A 22,054-nucleotide genomic window follows, 5' to 3' on the forward strand; every position below is an offset into this window, starting at 1 on the left:
TGTGGGTTTCCTTCTAGAAACAAGCTTTCGCAACAAATTGGTTTAAACAAAGAAGTAGAAGAAGAATATTTCAATCAAAGGTCAATCTTAATACATACGTAACTTGCAACTGCTCAATACTTCTGCATTCTTTTTAAGGTTGTTTGGACCAGTCCAGAGAAGGTATATCGAAATCAACTTATAATGCGTATTGCCCGAAAATACTGAAATAACAATATAGTATAAAACATGAAATTTATAAATATGAATTTCTAAAAATAAATTTAATTCGTGTTAATTATTTAAGTCAAGGAATTGAATTGAAATATGGAAATATCTTAAAGTTTATATTCGTTTAGCACTTCCGCACAAACGTCATATTAGCGTTGCAAAGAAAGATAGCCCTTAGTATTACCAATTGTCATCAGCAATTAAACTTAAGGCGATACGTGAATCAAATTCCTTGACTATACAAATGAATTATTGACCCAACATACATTGGTACGTGGCTGGCGAGTATCGAACCGGGGGCTCCGTGGTAAGAGTCATCGGTTCTAGTTGTTGCGCCACTGTCGCTATTAAACTAATAATTCTTAGACACGTGCAAGGATATAACGGACATAACTTGATCGATGCAAACTTTAAGTGGACAGTTACCGCTGGAGATATTAAAGCAGTTTTAGAAAGTAACGAGTCATCGTGACTGCTTCAAGATTAACTTCATTTTATTAACGTAGAAAAATAGAAATTCTTAGAATTGTCCTTTCAACAGCAACAAAATAATAAACCATGCCATAAAAATTTATTAACCGTTGCTGTTTGTAGAGTACCTTTTCAAGATTTCTGTATTTCTCGCACTACATAGCGCTCGATCCTGGACAAATTACAACCGCTCGAGCAATGGCGACGTGCCTGGGAGACAGTAGAAAAAGATTTTATAATATTGTTAATTTTAAAAAATATATTCGAGTGAAAGTTTCTTTAGGTACTTTGAGCACTTTTCAAATGGGAAAATACTGAACTGACATGACCGTCACGTAATTCCCAGGAATTTGAAAATTGAATTTTTCGTAAATGACAATTTTATTTATTTATTACTATATTGATAAAAATATAATCCTAGTAAAAATAAAACTAATTGTTAACTACCCAAAATTTTTATTTAAAACATTGTGAAGCTAAGAATAGCTTTTCTGACGTGTAGTCCTAAGACTTATGTTATTATTTGAGGTCTATCACAATTTTAATGTCCCCTCAGGTGGACCTAGAAATCTGATGATGAAAGATAATAATAATAATAATAAATTTGTTTATTTCTTTAACAACTTAAAACTTCTTACTTAAAAACTAGGGGCAGGTGTCTCCATCTTAAGAATTCTTATCTGCCTGTAAGAACCTTTCTTGCATTTTTTAAATTTATCTTATTTTTTTTTTCAATTTTCATCAAAGTTGCTTTAGAAGTTTAGCCGAGAAAGTGTAAGAAGCAGAGAAATTATTGTCAAATTTAAAGGTAATGAAGGTAAACTTGGAACTGCATACCACTGTACGTACCCACTATAGTGAAACACATTTTCAATATACAATGTAATACATAATTATTATAAGAACGTTACAAAGTGGAGTCATAATTTTACTGTTATCAATAACTCATTCTAGTTACGGGCTGCTACTTAAGTAACTCTACAAGCGTGAACGAGATAAGGCCTGAGGCGTGACAACTCGCATGATACTCGAGTATGATCTTCGTGAAACACCAGGGGCACAATATGAAATAGCATTTAATATTATAATGGATCTGTAATAACGTGCTTTGTAAGTGGAACCGTTGGTAGCGCAAAGGTTGCGGCCACCTCGCAATTTCAAATTCATATGTAAGTTTGTTCGTCTGCTAAAGATCAAAAAAGTGACAGATGAAATACAACACAAGCAGCTTTTGTAGTGCAAATGGCAGGATATAGTGCAAAAACCTGGAAGTAAAAGAGTAAACGGCAGACCAAAAGACAGACCAGACTAGATATGGTAACAGACACACGTCAGAAAAAATGGAGGCAACGAGAGGAGGCCTATACTCGAAGGGTCGAAAAAATATTTACCTATTAGAAATAGAAATAGTGAATAATATGTATAACTATTAATTTGTATGAATATGTTGTTGTCATGGAAATAAATAGGTTATTTAATTTAGACATGGAACTAAAAAATTTTGAGTTGCCAACACTAAAAAACAATAGATTATTAATTGTATAATTTTTAATAGCTGGACATTTGTTGCGTTTTTGGTCCACGCAGACAATGTTGTGAAATTTTATAAACAGCAAAGGCTTGTTTATTAATATATTGTAACAGTGGGCACGTACTAGGAAGGCGCGACATGACTCTACCCACCATCACAGAGATGCCCCAGGAGGAGCAGCTTAGTTCTTCCAGCGATAATACAGTACAATTAAAAGATGGATGAGAATATTAAAGAAAAAATTGTGGCATTTGTTTCCTGACTTACTGCAAAGCGACATAAATGCTGGAAAATAAATAAAAAACCTAAAAATTTGACTGCACGAGAACTTGTGAAAATCCCGGATCGCGTCGCACCTCTCCGCTGGCATTAAGGCGTTGTATTCCTTGATCTCTGCTGTTGCTAAGCGGTGACCAATGCGTTTCCGCGGCCGACAACGTTTGTATGATATGTTTGGTAATTCTTGGGTGCTTCTTACAATATACCAACCTATAGATAAACAAGGCGTGCGAGAGAGAAGAACATCACTAACGGAGACAGCATGATAAAAAGGTAAGTGAATCCTTTTTATTGTAAACTATTTTGATAGACAGGTCGTACATAGCCACTCTTGGTATTAGCTTCTTAGACATTACATGACAAATCAAAATTGGTCACGCATTATCTATATATATATGTCAGGCCCGACGACACTAGGTTTATACGATAGTATTTTCTAAGTCTAAGGCAATGGAGAGGGCTATGCTCGGAGTTTCCTTGCGAGATCGCATCGGAAATGAGCAGATCCGTAGGAGAAGTCACCAACATAGCCCAAATGTTTGCGATACTGAAGTGGCAGTGGGCTGGGCATATAGTTGATTAGACAGATGGCCGTTGGCGCTGTAAAGTCCTCGAATGGCGACCACGTACCGAAGGACGCAGTGTTGGTAGGACAAGATGGACCGACAATCTGGTCAAGATCGCCTGAATACGTTGGACGAAGGCAGCGCAGGACCGATCTTCATGGAAATCTTTGGAGGAGGTCTTCTAGCAGTGGACGTCTTTCGGCTCATGAAGATGATGATATTCTAAGGCTATGGATACAACGTTTAGCAAGCCCTGTCCCACTGATAGCTGGGTCTCTCAGCTGATAAAATAAGGTATTCAGTGTGCCTAGAGTTAGAAGCACTTAAGATAATTCGCAAAATAAATGCAGATATTGAATTTGTATTACAAGCATGTGCAATGCTTCTGGATGATTGCTGTAGGAAGCTATTACTGTGTTGAAAATTATAGTTCTTATTCCACTCATAGCACGCATTTACATGACACGAGTTGGTTAAGTATGAGGTAACATAACTGTTACATTCGCTTCATTGCGCTCTAAGCTTTTAATAACCCGTAATGTTCTGATGAGCAATCATTGTACGTCAGTGTTACTAATCATAGTTTTTATCATCGCAGTTAAATGCTTTGCGGGGTAAGTCAAAACGCTCCCGTGGCTACTAGCATTTGTATTATTTTTTATGGAAGAGAAGGACAAACGAGCGTACGGGTCATATGATGTTAAGTGATTACCACCGCCCATATTCTCGCGCAACACCAGAGGAATTAGATAGTTGCCGGACTCTTAAGAAGGTATACGCGCTTCTTTGAATGTATTCATGTCGTATCTTCCTGAAAACTCCACACAAGGAAACTAATTCCTCAGACGTATATGGCAGAAAGTTCCTTGAAAACCGCATGCCACACATCCAGATTGTGAAGATGATATGAAAGTTTGGAAGTGGAAGAGGAATTCGGCAGCAGGAATTAAGGTCAAACAGCTCTTTGGAATACTCCTTGTGGTGAGTGCAATAGAAGATACACCATAAAGCGACGTCTCTCGCATGACCTTGTCATCGACACATTCACATTTAGAACACTGGATCAACTTCAAGTAGCTCTTGCGCTTCCTTATCATTATCATCATATCAGCCGGAAGACGTCCACTGCTGGCTCCCACAAAGATCTCTACGATGATCGGTCCTGCGCTGCCCTCATCTAACGTATTTCGGTGAACTTGATCAGATCGTCGGCCCATCGTGTGTTTCGGCTTACCAACACTGCGTCTTCCAGTACGTGGTCGCCATCTGGGGACTTTACAGCTTTTGCGCTAGGCTACCTGAATTGTCGGCTTAATGGGTGGATGTAAGCTGTAGTTGCCACGAAACACAGCTGTTTATGAGGTCAGACATAGACCTCTCAATAGATTTTCTTTGGTATGGGAATAAATTGTCCAACAAGTTAGACTTAGCAAATGCCATTAGTAAAATTACAATAATGTTGTTACGACCAGATTAGTGCGTTTCAGTTATTTTTGCTTTATGGCACATCATTTTGATATGGGGTCGTGCTGCTGACTGATTTCAGAAATAATCTTTTACCCTTTAGAATAGTCTCTTACGGAAAAAAATATAGAAATAAATATTATGACATAATTCTCACTAAATGTTCAACAAAAAAATCTATATCTTTTAGGTCTATTTTTTTATTATTATTTGGTTTAACTATTGATTTTCAATCTTTCCGTAGCATTGGTGATGATTTATCATTGACATCAGAAAGTATTCTCAAGGTGTCACTATTGAAAAAATGAACGACACTTATAACTTTTACTCTTTAAAGCTTCCGTGTAATTTTATGTGATTGTGTACATGTTACAAGTTAAAATTCATGAATAATTAAAAATGGCATCACTACTTTCACTAACATAATATGACGGTCTGTTGTTGAGGGAAGTGTCTCAATTTCTTTATGAATGCTGACTTCGTGATAGTATCAGAATACTGGTTTTTCATGATTTCAAGCGACTGTCAGAATTATTAAATCATTGACTTATAATTTTAAAGTCACAGAAGTGCTTAATTTCGCACAACTGTTAAAATGCCGCTGGGCTGGCCATGTAGCCAGGATGAGCGATGACCGATGGACTTCAAGACTGACGTTGTGGCGGGGCCCTGTTGGTGTTAGAAAGAAAGGTAGACCGGTAATTCGCTGGGATAACGATAATATAAAATAGGTGATAAAAACTGAAAGACAGTTGCCAAAGATAGAGACAAATGGAAAAGTCTGAAGGAGGCCTTCACCCTCACATAAGAGGGGTTCTTACATGCCTGTATGTTAAATTATAGGTACCTTTGTAAATCTTATATTATAGAATTTATATTTTCAAGTAATTTAACTACTAATTTAATACTAAGATTTTACACATTACTGTACTACCTAAAATCTTAATGTAAGTATGTGTAAATATGTATCTAATTTAAGAAAATATGTCTGTAATTTTTACTTCTATAATGCCACAAATAAAAGGTTTTTTATTTTATTTTATTTATTTATTATTATAATTTTAAACATACTTGCAGATTATCTAAATTAACGAGGAGACTTTCATATTATGTGATTGTAAACTACTTTATACAAATAAAGGTATTTTTAATTTTTGAATTGAATAGATCATTAGTATTTCGGCAAAAGTTTAATTCAGAAATGATAATTTTTAGCTGAGTTCAAAAAGGACTCTGTCTTTGTACAAAGTTAGCATTTCCTAATGTGGGTGTAATTTGTAGGCACGAGACTAAGTCGAGGGTCACAATACACACGATTAGTTGAATCGCATCGCACTGACCTCCGATCGATACATAGATAATACTTACAAGGTAACTAAGCATAATTTCAGAAAACAAAATTACAGATTAGATGTATTATTGAAGAAAGCTTTTTGAAATTGTCGCAAAAGTTTTTTTTTAAATATGGTGAGGTAGGGTGTGACATAAACAATTGACTGTCACATTTGACAGAAGTGAGAACGAAACCATGAAATACAAATTGGAGACCTTCTCAAATTTGTAAAGTAAATTAAAATTAAATTAAAGTAAAGTAAAGTAAATTCGGTAACATTACAGTTTCTCAAACGTAGTTTAATAGTAAAACATTTGTATGTTCCTAAGAAGAGTTTGATACCAACGCTCAATTTATTCTGTAAAACCTGAGAGATGAAAGAGATGAAACCTAACTTGTAATTTTTTTATAATAATAGTGACACACTTTTACACAAATTATCCAATTTTCCCCAAATTAGGCATAGCATGTGCTATGGGTTGCAAGACAACGAAAAATATTAATACCATATACTTACTTAAGCATACATAAATACACATAAACATCCATGACTTAGAAACAAACATCCTAATTCATCATATAAATGTTTGCACCTACAGGGATTCGAACCCGGGACCTCTAGCTTAGCAGGTAGGGTCGCTAACAACTGGGCTATATGGGTCGTCATTTATTTATCATTTAGATCGTTACATAGATACCACACGATATATTATCACTATAATAGTAATAAAAAGAGTTATAATTGAATAATTCGCAGATTTTTCTCTTGGCTTCCTATTATTAAAGTATCATTAGTAGTTACAAGTAAACTGAGCTACATGTGCCTGTTACTGTTTATGATGAACATTAATTTTCCGACATCATAGAAAGTAGTCTGCGCATTTCTATATAATACGTGTTCTCAGAACTCGCGAATATATCTACTTGAGTACTAGTATCAATGGAATTATGTATCTCTTAACGAACTCTTGTATAAGGCCTTGTCCACACAAATTCAGTTAACACTTACTTTAAGCATTCTTTCTCCGTCTTTTTTATGTATGCATCCAGCCTCATATTACCTTGACTTGAATGTTAATTCAACGCACGTATTGTACAAGAATAAACCATAAAATATATGCACTTTTAGATGACAATAAAATATGAGACGAGCCGGACATTCAGCTGATGGTAATTAATACGCCCTGCCCATTATAAAGCAGTGCCGCTCAGGATACTTGAAGAACTCAAAAATTCCGAGCGGCACTACAATTGCGCTCGTCACCTGAGACATAAGATGTTAAGTCTCATTTGCCCAGTAATTTTACTAGCTACGGAGCCCTTCAGACAATAACGCTTACGCATTACTGCTTCACGGCAGAAAAAGGCGCCGATGTGGTACCGTCATCCTGTGCAAAGGAGCTTCCCACTGATAATTGTATAAAATAACACTAAAGGCATTTATTTTCTCAAAAATTTATTAATTTGTAATGCTTGAAGACTATCACGGAAACTCTAGACGCTTCGGGGCTTAGGAAAACATCTACGTTGTATAGTATTCTTTGAAATGCAGAAGGTTCATGTTTATTTCTACCAAACAAAATTTTAACTTTGAATATCATGTGGTAAATTCGGTACAAAACTGCTTGAAAGTTAATATTTCTTCTTGTCTCTACGGAAATTATTCAGCATGTTTCGGGTTTTGAATTATTTTAGTAAAAATGTTAATGAGACCTATCAGCACATAAAATTGAGTGACTTGAAAGCAGTTATTATGTGGTCTCGCAAAATTGAGTCTTCTAAAGTAAAGTGAGTAAAGCGTTCGGGACATCCAGTTACATGACCCTCTCTGGGCGATTGCCTTCAGCATGCTCGCCTTCGCCTCTTGCTGTATGAACAGTGGAAGAGGCAGTAGGCTTAGCATCGCCTCAATGCCTTGCCCCGCACCAGGAGTAGACGTCTTGACCCCGGTTACCAACATACAGGCAAGTCTCTGCAGGCTATTTAACCTGTCTGCAGTTGTTTTCTGGCTGGCTTTGTTGCACCACACAATGGCACACAAGGCGTATAAGATTGTTGGTCTCAAAATTCCTGTGAAGGAATAGGAAGAGCTGTGGGCGTACTCCCTAAGTTAAGTTGGAATTAATGATTCAAATTCAACCCGCGGAGTACAGTCGGAGCCGTCTGTAATGCGATTAATGTACGAATTAGCGTTGTAATAAAAATTTCACTTTAAAAAGATTTCAAAACAATATTCAAATTACCATTCTGAGATCACCTGCTACTCATTACATTAGTAATCATCAATTACAAAGCGTCGAACATAGTGTAATGTGAAAGCAGACTTCAAATCGATATCCAAAGAGAAACATTTGAAAGACTGACCGAATTATACACTTCAATCCTTTGTCTTCGAATTAAGTAAATAATCCTCAAAGTTTCACTGAATTTATTCAAACGTGAACCTTGACCGTACTTTCACTAACGAAATAATGCAAAGTCAGTCAATCCTTACACGGAGGTATACGTGACACACAATGATGTTGGTGAAATTCGCGAAATGCAATTCTCCTTTGTGCTTGGACAATCATGTGGCTACTTAGCAATTTTAATGAGCGCAGTGCTGTTCCTTGCACTTTCGTGTTCCGAGTCAACGTAACCAGTGAGATCGAATGAATGCCTACCTCTACGGATGTGTGACCACAACATATTATACAGCGTGGCGCGATAATGGCGACTAAAAGAACACACATGTAAAAAATTAATTCTAAAATTCAAGTAAATAATTTTCAAACAAACAAATTAGATATTTAGGAAACAAAATTTTAATCACCCTTACGAGTTCGTATAAGACGGCACGAAGTAGATGTCAGTGCCTACGCTAGCTCGCGGCTACTAGATCTTACAGGTTGTTCCGAAATGGTGTTATGGAATATTAATTTATTTAGGCATAATAATAGAATTATGCATTTTATTTTTGAATATTTATGGTTACGGTTAAGTAGTTCTTCCGTTGTGTTTATTTAATGTCGCCATAGAAACGCCACATTATATACAATTATTAAATGATTTGAAACATTTTTAGGCTGTATATTTCATTTAACAGATTTATTTTATTTAACAGATTTTCTGACACCGATAAACCCTATAGTTTAGCGTGAAGTGGTATCTTTATTAACCAGTAACCAAGACTACTACAGAGTTTTGTTACTTAGTACTTATGCTACGAACACATGCAGTCACTAAAATGTATTAATGTAATATATATAAATGTATGTATCGGTTCTTATTACACGTACATCACCGCAAATGTTCACTTTTTCGCGACACGTCTGAACGAGCAGTTACTCAAATCATTTATTATACGTATTCGAAATTTTTGGAGTTTTTTCTATTCTGCTATATCAAAAAAGTCTAACTGACGTGCATACATTACTCCACCCACACATACTTTTTCTTTTTATATTGATATGGATGTTTTTTGTCCCTGAGAAGTCTGATCAGGTGTGTGCTCATGCTTTTTTTGTTTTTGATGCCACCGGAACTGCATTCTATGTTTGCCGGCATCCTTCACAGTTTTTAGTTCTGCTTAGTGAATTACTTTCTTCCGTTTTTTTTCGCTGTTTTGATTTGAGCAGGTACGGACTATGGGTACCAGTGGTTCCATACCATATATGTTTATAGCCTGAGATCCCATTTTGGGTAGTACTTTTGCAGCATCACTATCCAGTAAATTATTGTAGATCGATGATCCAGTACTCAGTCGATGTTTGCCAATTTTTTTTAATGACAGTTTACTGTCATTTAACTTTCCCTTAGGAAGGGACGTGCAGCTTATGGCAATTAGTACGCCCTGATCAGTGCAGTGCCGCTCAGGATTCCTGAGAAACCGAAAAATTCTTAAAGACACTTCAATTGCGCCCGTCAACTTGACATATAAGATATTTAGTCTCATTTGCCCAGTTATTTCACTTAGCTACTCTAGCTAAACGCCCTTCAGACCGATACACAGTAATGTTTATACAATACTGCTTCACGGCAGAAAAAGCCGCCGTTATGGTCCCTATATCTGGCCGGCATCTTGTGCCGGAGCTGCAAAGGAGCCTCACACTGGTGAATGAGCCATGTGGTGAGGAGTGCGTTGTTGTTGTAAAGTTCCAGTATAAGGGCAGAGAACATGGTGTGCTTTTGTAGCGCTGGAAGGACTGATGAGGGAGAAACCTTTACATTGATATTTTAATCTTTATCATTAGATCATTCGTGAATACACGGACTCTAATACAGTGTGTGATTTTGTATCCAAATATCCTGATTTCATTTCTACTTGCACACGGAATGCTTAGTATGCAAGACTAACTAACTTGACCATTTCTTAACTATGTTCATACTTTTGAATTCTATTGCTATACTTTAATTAATATAAAACAAAGAAAAACAAATCGCAATATCCTATAGAACTACAATGTAAGGAGGTATTCTACGCCCGATCCAGTCAATGACGTATTTAGTCGTGAAATCAAAATATTCAAATGTTTTACTTACGTGTTGACAGCGTATCTAGTGATGATTACTAATTAATTAATCGAAGTAAACCATGATCGGTACTCATCAATCATAAATTTTCTCCTTAGTGGTTTAGATGTTTTTGTTAGATTAACTTTGAATAGCCTGATTGTATTGCTATACACAGTAGCGATCTTATAAATAATAACGTTTATTTAAAGTTAATATTTTTCAAAGTAACAAGTTAATATAATTTCATGTATTTCTTTAATTTCTCTCTGTATCGCAAAACTATTGTATTCCATGCTATTCTTATAGTATTGCCCTACAAAAAATAAATAATCTTTATACATTAGATATGAACTTAGTAACTACTTAGTGGCTGATCACATAATTAAAAACGCTGTGAAGTCTATTTTTAGTAATAGTATTTTAGTAATTTAAAAACCGAACATTATGTGGCTCTGTGGTAGTACGTATAATATATTCGTATGGTTCGTATAATTATGGCGCCATAAAGTTAAAAAAGAGCAGTAAAAATCTTGAATGTGATTGCTCCATATCAAAACAATGGAGAAAAATAATAGTTCTCATAAATCTACAAGGGAAGTAATAATAAAACTTCGCAAGATGAATGGGTCCTATAAAAAGATAGCGACCATCTGCAATGGTCAAAAACGATGATTTTTCTACGCTATTAAGCACTTTGCTACACATCAAACAACTTCAAATTTACCGCGTGAAAATAAACAGGGACAGTCATCTCGTCGAGATGTTTGCAATAACGTTAATTTGGCAAAAGAAAATCCTTTTAAAGGGTCGAATGAACTGAGGAAAGAATATTTTAGCGAAAACAACCATTCAGCAATCAAAGCACACACAATACGAAGGTGTTAGGCAGAAGAAAGCAAATTGCACACAATGATAGCAATGATGGGCACCTTCCTTGCTATCTAATTGTTCAATTTTTCTGTTGAAAACATGCCACAGGTAGGCCCGGCTTGCACTTATTAAAACTGCACAGTGAAATAGTGTAAAATACTCTTTTTTCTGACGAGACAAAAATAAAGAGGGTATGTACTGATGGAAAACAATATGAACAACACGATCGAATTAAATTTTACCCCTGAGTACACAAAGTTTATATTAAAGCATGGTGGAGGAAATGAGAAAATTTGGAGGTGGATTTCTAGACATGCTGTTAGACCTATTAAGCTGATAGAAAAAAACATTGATTGATAACAATTTTCCAGTACAAAACTATATTGAAAAAAACAATTTACCAAGATCCAGCACGACAATGATCGAAAGCATACTTACTGCACGCACCGTTATGGAATTTCTTACATCACAAACAGTGTCTATCTTCTAATTCAATTCAATCAATAACAGTCCAAATCCAAACCCAATAGGGCATATTTGTCGCGAAGTCAAGAAAAAGGTTTTATATCAACAGTGTGGCATTTTAAGAGTGCTGTACGATTATTTCTTAGAAGAATGGAACTCTAGATTAATAAAGTCAATGCCTCGCCGGTATGAAACAGTAATTAAAAAGCCATGGACATGCTACTAACTATTATCATGTATCAAACTTTTTTCCTTACGCACTTCAAATTAATGTGATTCATTTGAGGTAAGTTTCATATAAAACAACTCTCGACCAGTTTAATATTTTTTTCTTAATCATTTGTCCAGCGTATGATGCTGTTGATTTTGTCAACAGAGAGAATAAATAAAATTTGTAATAAAAGGATAGTGGTTTTACTCTAAATTCCTATTCCCGTTTGCTCTTGTGGCTATTTCAAAACAGAACTAGTTGTTATTTCTAAGAAGATGATTTTAAGAAAACATTTCCCGAACTTTAAATCGTTTGTCTATATTAATATACGTAGGAACTATTGACAAAATTGAATCATGACTTGGTGTTATTTTCCTACAGTCATAATAAAATAGTATCATTTTATTAAACACTGAAAGTCCAATAATTATCATGTACAATCTTTTTTGTGCAATAATTAATCTGTTTCTATGATTTTAAAATAATTATACATTCTAAACTCATAAATTTTTGTCATCATCATCAGTTCGGTCAAAGTACGTCTACCGTTAGACATGACCCTCTCTAAATTACACATCAAAACACATTACAATATAATAAAAGGTTAGTAAAATTTACGTAAAGATTTAAGATACAAGTTAGAATAATGTTTATTCATTTGAGATTTATTTCTTAAAATGTAAAGGATTGCGTTGCATTTAATTTGCATTAATAACACTTAACTTAATAACTTCTTATTATCATACTATTTAGGTTATCCTTTCAAATTTGATAGTTAAAATATATACCTGTTATATTTTGCTTTATATACAGTGCAAAGGTCATTGTGAATGTGTCATCTTATATAACATAAAAAACATGCATATTGTGAAACATAAATAAAATTTAAATTTAGATTCAGATAAGTGAAAGTGTAGTATATTTATATAAACATAGATTATAGTTCCTGGAAGTGAAAAGTATTTATAATGATCGCTTTGCACCTGCACCCAACTGGTCTTGACAATTTTTAATTTCCCGCTAAGAGAATTGAGAATTCAAGGAAGTTATTGGTTTTACCCCGTTTTACAAAAATCGAATTCTCATCAGATCTCGACGTTCTGAGGTCCTAGGAAGCTTCCCTGTGTGTGTGTGTGTGTTTGACCGACTTCATCAAAGTTGGCGCCATTCGAAATGGCATCGCCAAATTTAGAATTTGAATATAATTTAGACCGATTCCATCCGGAAGATTTAGAGAAATCTGAAAAAAAAAAACTAAGAAATTTTTCTTTAAATGTTTTTTTTGGAATAACTTTGAAATGGATTTACCGAACGATTCCAAAAATCAAGCTAATGAGCTCTTAAACACTTAAAAAACCACGTACACGATATTGGCTTTTACGATTTTATTTTGAATTAGTCCGACATTCCTAATTTGATCAATTCAAACTGTACGAAACTTAAAAGCTTAAAAAACTGCGTCATCCCGCCAACCCCGTGAAAATTGGTTCATCCATTCAAGTTATTGCAGTTTGAAATTTAAAAAAATTGTATAAAAATAGTTATTAAGCTTTCATCAGACTTTTAATAATAATAATAATAAATTCTTTATTTCGACCAACAAATGATCATAATGTGTTAGTAACAAAATACCTTTTAAGCTCGAATAGAACAGCTATCTTTTTGAGCTCAAAAAGCTCATTCATTCAAGTATTATTCAGTTTCATATTATTCGGATTCAAACACAATTGAACAATATTAAACAATGTATTTTTTAATAAATTTCATAAAAAAAAAACAAGTGACACGCTTTCACAGTACTGTGATGTGTAAAAGTGCAAACGTCGAATTCCTTATTTGTATTGTTTTTTTTTTATGCTCAAAAGACTTTGTACAGAAGAGTTCTTTTAATCCTATATACCTAATTTTTTCTTGAAAAAAAAAGCCAAAAACGCTATATTCATGTATATAACGTATAAGTAGTTACTTCAATTACTAATATATATCCCCGTTTTTGTCAACAGCTGTTTTACAACATACCTCCACGTTTTTTCCATAGGCAGGCTTCTTTGCAGGATTGCCTGACTGTCTAGCACGTATAATTGTGTTTCTGAGCGATGGAAATTTAACATGTAATGTTTCAATGCTTGGATAATTTATACGTCTAACTAGACTGGACAGCTGTGAACACGTCGACAAAAATATCGTTGTACTGTTAACTTCTATTCTCAGCAACACACGCACACTAAAACAAAGTGCTTATACGCATCGCGAGTGTAAAACGTAACTTTTCATGCACACTAAAGTAATAAAACTTTCTTTATCTCGAGGCTCTATCTAGTATTATTTGCACTACTTTGTAATGGACAGGGTGTCATTTACCATCATGTAAACGACTTGCTAGTACCTGCACAGTGCATTTTTTCTCATAAAAGTTTTTTAAATCATTTGAAAAAAATAATCGAATAAAGGTAGGTATAATTATCACTAGAAGAGCAAAAATCATACTAAAACCACAAACACGCCAGTTCTAGCATATTGGTATATCGCGAACCCATTACTCAGACAATTTCACCTCAACGTGTCATCTATCATCTTTGGCAAGAAGAAATTACTATAATATTGCTGTGACATTTGACTTACACGGACTGTATGATAACGTGCCTTTGCCTGTATGAACTAATGAGATGTCGTATTTTCTTTGGTATTTTCTTTGAGATGTCTTTATGCTTATAACTAACGTTGTATTTAATCTTCATTTGGGTGGAGCTTACGACAATTCGATGTTAACGATTCTGTATTTATTTTTAATATACCTTTTCGAAAATTGTAAATTGTACACAAGATTTGGCTTCAGCGGATATTGGTAAAAAAATCCATTTTGTTTTCGACCTTTGTCTCATCTGATTGATAGGTTCTTTGATAGTCAAATATAAATAAATCAAATAAGTAATAAGCTTTAATAAGATAAGTAAAAAATTTGTAATTAGAACATCTTCGCCATACATGGACGACACAACTGGGAAGAGGGGCATAGGACGTTCGCCGGCGATCACTATGTGAGTGCCGGCAGAGCATTCGGGGTTAACACTTCTGAGTAATTAAATCATAATTTCATAATAAAATAATTTTGTATTAATCTGCCTATTTATTAATTATAAAATTCAAATAAGTACTTAATTCAATCAATAAATTTATATTTACATGTCATTGTATTCTTGTCGGTAGATAATTCAATAAAAAGGTATTAAAAAGCCACTATTAAGAAACTACGAATAAAAAGATCGATCGAAAATTTGTTCGTAAATGCAATGTTGACATCCCTACACGAGTCTCGCGTCAAGCTTGCGTGAATCAACCCTATAAGGATGTCCTATTTGCTCGGCGCCGCGCACTCCGACCACTTTGGCTTTTACTAAATTAATAGCTAACCAACGAGATCAAAACAAGTTTTAAATTACTTCTCCCTATCATGTAATTCTTTAGTGACAAAGGTAAGATACAGACAAAAAGTTTTAAACTTGGAGTTACTTTTCATTCATTAATAACACAGTTAATGTCTGAAGAAATTTCTATCCGGTTACGTTTTCGCGGCAATGAGCGCTGGAAAAATATAATGTGCAGCGTACGTCCAGATTTCATTATTTCATTTCTTTTTATCACATATTTTAACGCTAGACTAAAAAGTTTTTGGAAATAATTATAAAACAATTTGTCTGGGCAGTTTTAATCATAAATTAACTTCTGAAAACGTATTAATCAATGCAGCTAATATGGTGCATAATAATTAATACGAAAATTGTTAAAAATAATAAATTTAAAACATGTTACAGTGACAAAAAAAGATTGAAGTCACAGGTTTCAACGTGACGAAATTAATGAAATGAATTATGCATGTATGTTGATCCGTGCATTCATTTGAATTAAGTTTGAGATTGAGATGAAGTTGATTAGTAACAATTTTTTATTAAATCGATTTCGAGATCGATTATTGATTTTATCAGTCTGTTCAGACTTCAGACATTTCAAATCCCAAGCGATTTAGGTGTTGATCAACTAAAACCGAACTTTCTGCACCTTTTCATAGTTACTGTAGTAGGCTTCATAAAATACATAATAACTTTAACGGGAAATGCTTTTAAAATAAAGTCCCAGCCACTGTTCAGGCATTATCTGTAAATAAATTTAAATGTTTTATTAAAAATGGCTCTGTCCTATATCTAAATATCTAAGTGATCGGACAGCCTGGGACTAGATTATGATTATTTTATAGCAATAACAATGACAGTACAATAATGAATTTTTTATTAACAATAGCGCAAAAAAGAATGCTGGGAGAGTTTCTTGCACCGCTTCTTCTCTCTCAGAGCGCCACTTACTTCCGAAGTGGTGGTAGTGTTAGAAGTGACATCAAAAAGAATTCTAAAGGAATCAACTTTGAGAAAATAAATGCCTTTTATGCCTTTTAACAATATACCACACAGAACCTAAGGCACCTATTCTTTTCATATAATTTCGTACTGATGATACTTCAGTAATGAAAGTTGATCTTTGATAACATATTCAACGAACCTTTTTATCTAAGCTCGGCGCATGCGCAGACATCTAATTGCAATTGTCACAACATAATTGAATGCTTGCACGCACACTTGACATAACACGCCTACCTGTGCATCTGTGTCGGTTATAACTATTTAACTTGACATTTTTAGATGTAACGTGATGATTGTATTTGTTTTAGATTCGACCATTCTTACAGGGCTGATAAGCTTAGTACGTTTCAAATCTATGTATATACTAAAATTATGACTTTCAGATAAATCTAATAGGGGTACGGTCGGATGGATACCAGCATATAGGGTAGACTGATAGTGATTGGTGAAAAACTGTGAAGGAACTGACTCAATAGCTAAGGAGGTGCACAAAAACCTCCCAAAAGAACTGGACGGTTATGTGCAAAAAGTACAGGGAACCGAAGACAAAAGCAATCGAAATGAACACTTAAAGCAATGACTTAAAGACATTATAATTCCTGAAAAAGTACTTAGAGTCGAAATATCTATGTAAAAATAAGAGAACTAAGCATAATCAATAGTTGTAGGCTGTTGTTGTATTTAGAATGATTTTTATTTATAATTATTATTATATTATCTACAAATATAAGTATATTATTAAGTTTACTGTTCATGTTTTTTTTACATGTTTAAAACGAAAGTATAATATGAAAACTTTCGGTCCAATAGATCCAGAGATTACCCCCGTTACCTAATGTAATATAAGAAAACATAAATTAACTTTGTATATCAAAATTGAACAACCATTCAAAAAGATACGCCTCAGACTTGAGAAGAACGTGTGCAAGACACTAAGAAACTCCTTTTTTATAACATTGCAATATAATACAATCTTTCTTCTAATATATAAAATTCTCGTGTCATGGTGTTAAACTTTTAACTCCTCCGAAACGGCTTGACCGATTCTCATGAAATTTAGAGTGCATATTGGGTAGGTCTAAGAATCGGACAACATCTATTTTTCATCCCCCTAAATGTTAAGGGTGGTCACGGACACGAATTTTTTTTTTTTTAATTTTTGACATTTTTTTTAAATTTGTTTCATTATGGGTCAGCTTTAAAAAATACATACAACTTCAAATTTTCACCCATCTACGATCAACAGTTACTTTTGTAGAGCGATTTTAATATCGGCAATACAACGTTTGCTGGGTCAGCTAGTTTTACAATAAAAATTAAAAAGCCTGGGCGCGTTTGCTCCATATCCAAAATAAATATTTAAATCAATTGGAATTTGAATACCGACATCGGTCTTTTGCTGATTCGGAGATTTGTTGCCATTAGAGTGATTACAGCACGCATCTCTATTTACGTGCAAGCTTCGAGAAATCGTCTTAAAATGTTACCTTCTAAATGCCATTGTAAAACGATAAGGAGTTAACATCTCAATTATATCACAAACGTAATATTAACTTGAACTTGGTAATTCACAGTTTTTTGTTGCCTGGCAAGGTTTATAACTCAGAAGAACCTAAATATTACTTTTATAATTAAAAACGTGTAAATTATGTTTTATTATAGCAGTCTTTTATTAGTAGGTTATATGGTAAATTATATTTCATTATGTAATTAGAGGAAATGACTAAGAAATATACCTATACATTATCATCATCATCATCACCCGTAAGACGTCCACAGCTGGAGAAAGGCCTTTCCTAAAGGTCTCCACGACGATCGGTCCTACGCTTCCCTCATCCAACTTCAGTTTCGCAATCATTTTGCCTATCTTGGTGACTTTGGTTCACCTACGGATCTACTCATCTCTGATTAGATCTCGCAGGGAAACTCCGACCATAGCCAAAGGCACCATGAGCTTTCTTATGAGCCTATAGTTACCGAACAAGTTTGCGTTCGGTAAGGTAATTAAGTAACGAGCTCGAATTGTCTATACTCTATTCAATGTGTATTCGGTAAGTGGGTAAGCAAACAAAGATGGCCGACCACCTGTGTCGTGATGCGCCACATCTGCGATATTTGGTGAGCAGACCTAATAACATACCTCCGAAAGTGACATAGAAGTTAGAAATAAAAAGTGTAGCTCGTAGCTGACATCAATTTCTCCCAAACATTGATACTGTAGACTTGTCCTTGTAGATAGACTTTAAATATCATCAATTATGATTTATCAATATGTGTGCGTTAGGCTTATTATTAACACCTTGTCAATCAAATCGGTACAGGAACAATAGATACGATGTCCTTTTCGATGTTCTTCTCTCTTGTACACTATGTTTACCTAGTATATTGTAAGTCTGTTTGTACTGCAAAACCAATCCTACAAACTGCAATTGTAAATGCCTTCCCAGTGGGAGGCTCCTTCGCACAGGAATTCGGCTAGATTATGGGTACCACAACGGTGCCTTTTTCTGCCGTGAAGCAGTAATGTGTAAACATTACTGTGTTTCGGTCTGAAGAGTGCCGTAGCTAGTGAAATTACTGGGCAAATGAGACTTAACATCTAACGTCTCAAGGTGACGAGCGCAATTGTAGTGCCGCTCAGAATTTTTGGGTTTTTCAAGAATCTTGAGCGGCACTGCAGTGTAATGGGCAGGGCGTATCAATGACCATCAGCTGAAAGTCCTGCTCCTCTCGTCCCTTATTTTCATTAAAAAAAACACACTTTAACTCTTTCGTGGCTAAACTACGCAACAGATGTTGATAAAATGTTGTATTTGCATAGTCTTCATTTTATCCGTGAATTGTTAAGAACGACGAAAGACAAGAAAGAAAGATGAAATCCATGCGAACTACGAAGTGACAGCAATAACTGTCGTTTGTAATAACATAATACTATAATGTATAATTCATAAAATGATCAATATTATGTTTTAATGTTACCAAGAGATGCCTTCCGGCCTATTTCTATATCCGCGAATCTGCATTTCAACACGTCTTCTTATTTTCCAAACCAACATCACATGCTCAGAAAAAAACCCGGTGATCATTCATTCATATAAAAAAGAAAGAAGAAAAAATAAAAACGACATCTCGTAAATGGAGTGTAAAAAAAACCTTTTACAGCGCTTAATATTTCAGTTATTGGAATGTCAAAAGCAGGAAATTAATTAAAATATCAATCTCCGATCGCCATTCTCAGATGGCGACTGTAGCCATAGTTGTAGAAATCAGCCATTGGTTAATCGTTTGTGGAGAAAAATCATGATTTACAATATAATATTATAGGTAAGTATATTACTCCTGTCTCACAAAGGGGCAAACTTTCTTAGGTTCATCCACACACATCAACTATTACATACAAGCTCTTTTATTCTAGAAGTAATATTAGCTGGAATATTTAAGTATTTTAAACCAATATTTCTGTCGTACTAACGCGGGTGAGACAAAAATCAGTGTGGTAAATACGAAGGAAATATTTTGTGTATTATTTAAATTGTTCCGGTTATTGTTGATAAATTTGTATACTAGGCTTCAAATTAAATTTAAATATTTTTATATATGATATCACATAGGTATTGAAAGTCAAAAACTACCACGACAAAGTATGCCTGAGACCTGAGAAGAACGGGCGCAAGAAACTCAGCGGGCTTCTTTTTTTTCATAAAAAATATGGCTTGAAAGTAATATCGTACAATAAAACTTATTTTTAATATTCCATTCCTAATCTGTGGTATCATTATCTTCTGATTGTGGCTGTTTTAAGCAATGTTTGAAGTAACTGAAGTAAGAGAAAGATGGATTCAAATAAAGCTGGTTTTGAATTTATTTAAAAAAAAAATAAGGAAAACGGTTGAAAGGCCATCCCTGCAACCTCCCGCTAATTCCATACCTAAACACTTCAAATTGTACTTATGACTATTTTGAGCTAAACTATAAATTTTTAAACCGCAATTACCGATTTTACACAGTTTTCAGAAAAAACACATTTAGAAATTTTTTTTCGTAGTTGTTTTGAGATTTCTCAAAATCTACCGGTCCAAATTGTTTTAAAAATCTCAGTTTGGCCAAGCCCTTTCAATGGCAGCACACACACGACGCAGTCACACATACAGGCACCTTCTTAAAATCATCACGAACGCTTCCTAGGACCTTAAAACGTCGATATCTGATGAAAACTTGATTTTCGAACGTCTTGTCACGTCACATTATCTCAAAAAAATATAACCGCTGACGATCAGTTTGTGCAGCACAAGGGGAACGATATGAACTGAAGCGATGTACAAAAAATAGAATGTGGTTGTCCACTTAAGGAAGCGCGTTCCACAGATTGGTTACCAACAACTACTGTTAGTAACACATACAACGTACGAATCTTATTCTTACGAACAGCCATACGTTTAGGTCAAAGAAGCTCGCATATGACTTAATTAAAGCATAAAAATAAAAAACTAAGTGAGGCAAAACATTTTGGGGTTAGACATTTGTTTTGATATGAGAAAAAATTAGGAAAACTAATGATTTGTTTTTGTAAAAATTATAACTACAATTGTATTATAACTATAGAATTATTTAACTCAATGACAGTGCCAATTTGAATAACAATAATTGTAAAAATAAGTCATTAAGGGAGCGACTCATGTATCATTTTTGTATATCCATTCGGAAAAGTTGACTAAACGATAAAATATGAGAAATCTAAGTCATATATAATGTTTTTGTTGTATTTATTTAGAGCATTGGTAAGATCTCAGCACTAACCAAAATATTACAATAAAATAAAATAAATTAAATCATTTTTGAATATATTCGATAGCAAGAAAACCCCTGTTAAGTATAAAACTAATGGGCATATGACCATAAGGGCACCAAAATTCTGGATGTAGGTTAGATATCCATTTTCTTAGATTTCTATGTATGTATAAAAAAAAATTAATATCTTTTGTTCCAAATCGCAAATCACTTAAAGTTTTTAACAAATGATTTTGAAATACTTACACAACATTGTTTTGATAAAGGAGCTTGTTATTAATTATACTATATTTAGAAGAGCTACAGTGAAGCGTGACCGGGTGTAACAAGTTGTATAAAAATAATAAAAAAAATTAAGTTGTAACTGTTGCAATATTGACCAACACGGCCCAAGGATCCAGTTTTAGCCTAATACTTTCAAAACTGGATGAGTACAAAAAAACATACACATGATAGCCATTATCATTATTATAAATAATATATAATCACATTAAATTGATGTAGACCGTCCCGTTATTAAAAATATCTTAAACATAATCTTCTGAACTAAATATCAATAAATATATAAATAAAAATTAATTTTTCATTAATGAAGAATGTCTATTTTTTTTAATTATTTTTATATTCGCTCAAATGTTGCTACGACTTCCTTAATCTTAATATCTTACGACTTTGCAGATATTTGCAATAGTAATTATTAGTAACTATAAAATAAAACTTACCATAATACTGATTTTGTACGTCGAAAAAATTAATCCAATTTCGATTGTTTTTACTGAATAAAATCACAAAAATGGAAACACAAAATCCAACACATCACCAAAACGTAATACGAATTTTGAATTTGGATCGCGCGCGAACTATTGACGTTTTCTTTTTAATGACCGGTTAGGAATTGTTTTATCGCGTGCCAGTGTTACTCGTGGGCCGCGGAGGTTCTATATGCGCTGCGTGCTCTGT

General features: G+C 34.1%; 1 protein-coding gene across 1 annotated transcript in view; it reads right to left on the reverse strand.

Annotated features, from left to right (window-relative positions):
- LOC126974026 (uncharacterized) overlaps positions 1-22,054 on the reverse strand; it is a 61,240-nt gene extending 39,186 nt beyond the window's left edge. The window contains exon 1 of the mRNA XM_050821394.1: positions 21,817-22,054. The gene's annotated coding sequence lies outside the window, so the exon portion shown is untranslated. The remainder of the gene's footprint in view (positions 1-21,816) is intronic.

Source organism: Leptidea sinapis, chromosome 31 (genome assembly GCF_905404315.1).
Source record: "Leptidea sinapis chromosome 31, ilLepSina1.1, whole genome shotgun sequence".
Taxonomy (NCBI): domain Eukaryota; kingdom Metazoa; phylum Arthropoda; class Insecta; order Lepidoptera; family Pieridae; genus Leptidea; species Leptidea sinapis.